Consider the following 4,337-nt stretch of genomic DNA (forward strand, 5'->3'; position numbering starts at 1 on the left):
GTCACCTTGTTAGACCTTCCACCTTACTCATTGTTTTATGCCTACAAAGGATTAGTGGACAACACATACCCAAAAGAGTATACAATTTTGAAATATGGGTTGTTTGTCTAGAATTTTGTAATTTTCCTCTATGCTAATGAAAACATAGTGTTAGAATTATTTTAGCATAGTTTTTGTTTATCATGTTCTATACAGACATGGCTCAAGGCAAAGGTAATGTAGACAAGGCACGATCTTTTGATAGGCATGATAGCGTCGATTGGTGGAGACTTGACATTCACGATATAGGCTTCAAACCAAGATTGATTTAGACCCCCATAACCGTTACACCACTGCTCCATTGGTTATCAACCACGTGAACGCGATTGACCTCATTGAGAAGGCTTTCCTGCAAGCGAATCAAGAACACAAGCAAGAACGGGATGAACACAATCTAAAATTGCAAATAACTATGAGGATTATGATAATGAGAAGGAGTTCAGGTCTTTATTCGAAAGGATTAATTACCATAGGTGAACAAGATCAAGAACCGGGGCCTTGGTTCACAGCAAGCAGCCTTGGCAGCACAGTTGCAGCAAAACAATGTCTGTTTCACGAGGAAAACAAGAACTAAATAAAACCCAAACCCTAAGGAGAGTGACGGCTACTAATTATAGAGCCCTAGACATCACCCCCTGGATGCACCCCTAATGGGCCCAAACATGATACACGGTCCAACGGACCAAAAGACGGTGTTGCAACACCCTGGCAGATTTTGGATGCTGACTTATTTCGACGATTCCTATTGATTCCAAAGGGATTTTAATGTGAGACCACTTGCATTTGCTTTCTTATCTAATTAGCTTTCCATCCATATGTGGATCGTTAAAAATGGAGCCTAGACACGCCTGTGTGACCAGTTTTATGATAGACTAGTCCTAGAACCCAAGATGGGCTCGAACTTGATTTGGGCCTCCACCTTGGTGACTCAAACCTGATGAGCTTTGGGCCTCCTTCTCAGTTATGACACCCTCACTGATCTCCTCGTCCTCTATCTCCAAATATGGTCATATGCATGGAGCTCATGTCCTTATCATCCTCCCTTTCTTAATGAAAAGTCGTCCTCAGCATCGATTTTGCTTGAAGTCGATCCTGCACAACATGAGGACAAACGAGGTTTCCAAAATAATAGGAATGGACAATGTTGTGAGAAAGAATATGACCACATGTCCAAGTTTGTAGCATGTCTTATCCTATAGACATGTAGTCTGCTCGATTGAAATACACACGATCTTTGCCAATACTATCTTACAAAAGATTAGTACTAACAAGAAACATATGCTCCCTTTCTTTGGATTCCACTTGTGTTCGAAAAGCAAAATTAGAGGAACATGACATAACAACAGTGTTGATTTTAGTGTCCTCTAGGTGATCATTACTTTGCACAACAAAAGGAGAATTCAGATTTATACAAATGTAAACTTGTTGTATCAAATATTGTCCTTGGTTATTATATTTGCCAAAAACATGATATGTATGTCTAGAGAACCATGGCAAATCAGCATATGCATAAAGTTTCTCCTCTAAAGAACTAAGATTACATGGAACACCAAATTCAATGTAACCTAAAGTATTTAAAGAAGACAACAATTTTAGCTCATCAACTTCACTAGCATTATGAATAACAAGTCTATTTTCAGCACAAGTGTTCGATTTCAGCACACATATAGCATGATCATTCTTCAATGATTGCATAGGTATTACATAAATATCATGATGCAAGTCATCTTTGTCACAAGGAACATCAAGCAAATCATCTTGTGACAATGGTAAATCAAGCAAAGGCTCCACTAAAATTCTATCATAGCATGATTGGTGGAAAAATTTCAGCACATCAAGAGAACTCTCACCTTCCGTGAGTTTAGCATCATGGGCATTACCTTTGCTCTCATGTTTAGCAGGAGTAATAGTTGATGGTTCTGAATTTTCACATGAGGCTATGAGCATCTCATTTCTATCACATAATCCTTGCTCTTTTGTACATTGTCCTACAAAAGGTTAGACATAGCAGGAGGAATAACAAGAGATAGATCTAGTTGATGCACCTCATCATTTGAATTAATTACAAGAGATGGATTAACAAAATTTTCTCTCATAAGATCTTTCATATCATTCCATGTGTGAGATTTATTAGAAAAACTTAAAGACTCCCACCGTGTTGATGCAGATTGTCTAAAAACACTAGTTGTATTTTTAATTTTCCTTCGTTCGCACATATAACTTTGTGCAAAAATATTATCTATTTTAGTTTCTCACTCAATGTACTCATCAGCACCAATACCATCATAAGTAGGCGGGGAAGAAAGAATAGATTGACCTACAGGAGGAGGTGTAGCAGCAATAGTGCATGGCTCATGCATCATTGATGTCTCATATCGGTACGTGTTGTAACCTGTCATTGTTAGCATCAAACAAGAAAACACACAAGTATATATTTTCCTATCAGCTACTATAGGATGTATTCAAGGAGTAAAGTCACACAATCTCAAGCGTCTTACCACAGTCTTACAAGTGTTCTTACCAAAGCAACAGGCGATGCAATCGGTCGGTGACTGTGATACCGTTGTAGCTTGAGTATAATAGTTGCAAGGTGAACATGTACTTGGTTAAAAGAAAGTGGAGCTTGGACATGCATAATATAGTAGCAAGGAATAGCAATATTCACAACTGAATAGCAAAACTGAATAAGTATCTCGAGTACTTGTCTTAGTTGTTGGCCTATTCTCATTCCAAGTACCAGATGTATCAAGTGATGTGAACAACAGGAATATGATTAGGAATAAGACATAAATCAGCACATGCAAACATAGCTCAAATGGCGCTCTCTATGTGCTCCTCTAGATATTGTTCCACTTTTGCCCCTCTTTTTTCTCTATTTTTAGGCTGTCGATGTTTTTTTAGGATTCTTTGACTTTTTATTTTTATTTTTTTGATATTTTTTCTTCACTTAGGAGGACAAAATAAGTAACCGCAGAAAATATGAGCTTAAACAAGTGAAAGGCATGGCCTGTGGAAAATTCAGAAGACATGCTCAAAATTGACAAAAAGCTTGTGACCACGAAAAGAGTATCTTGTGACCAGTTTTTGGCCAAAACAAAATATTCTGAACCCAGCAAAGCAGGGGATGAGCGGATCCAAAAAAAATTCTAATCGATTTTGATATATGGAACGTCAAAATCCAAGTTCATATATGAAAACTAGACCTGTTTTTAGAACTGACTCTGAATTAGAGGACAAAACAGGAACAATGCGTGCAAAAGTTGTTGCGTTGGCTATGGATAGATGCAAACAGTGAAGATAAGTGTAATAAATTAGATGGCGTGGACTAGGGTTTGATGGATACAAAGGAAACACAACAAGACTTGAAGGTGTTCACTAATTATGATGAAAAACAAAGGGAAAGACACAAAATGGACTAAAAATGATCTAAAACCAGCAACCAGAACTTGCCCTAGGACACAAACTCAACAACGCAAAACAGAGATGAAATTGCATGACACAACAAGGCTATAGGATAGGGAATATGAGGTGGTGTATATTTTTTTGGCTTTTTGTGGACTATAGGTAAAACAAAAATAGTACCAATCTAAAAGAGAAAATAAAAGTATACCTGACGGCAACAAAGGTCTCTAATACCACTTAATGTAGATATCTTCTGATAGGTATGATTGCGTCGATTGGTGGAGACTCGACATTCACGATCTAGGCTTTGAACCAAGACTAATTTGGACCCCCACAACCATTACACCACTGCTCCATTGGTTATCAACCACGCGAACGTGATTGACCTCGCTGAGAAGACTTTCCTGCAAGCGAATCAAGAACACAAGCAAGAACGGGATGAACGCAATCTAAAATTGCAAATAAATATGAGGCTTATGATAATGAGAAGGAGTTCAGATCTTTATTCGAAAGGACTAATTGCCACAGGCGAACAAGATCAAGAACTGGGGCCCTGGTTCACAGCAAGCGGCCTTGGCGGCACAGTTGCAGCAAAACGATGTCTGTTTCACGAGGAAAATAAGATCTAAACAAAACCCAAACCCTAAGGAGAGTGATGGCTACTAATTATAGAGCCCCAGACATCACCCCCCTGGACGTGCCCCTAATGGGCCCAAACACGATACATGGTCCAATGGACCAAAAGATGGTGTCGCAGCACCCTGGTAGATTTTGGACGCTGACTTGTTTCGACGATCCCCGTTGATTCCAAAGGGCTTTTGACGTGAGGCCACTTGCATTTGCTTCCTTATCTAATTAGCTTTGCATCCATATGTGGATCGTCGAAAATGGAGCTA

Source organism: Miscanthus floridulus, chromosome 3, assembly GCF_019320115.1.
Source record: "Miscanthus floridulus cultivar M001 chromosome 3, ASM1932011v1, whole genome shotgun sequence".
NCBI classification, from domain to species: Eukaryota; Viridiplantae; Streptophyta; class Magnoliopsida; order Poales; family Poaceae; genus Miscanthus; species Miscanthus floridulus.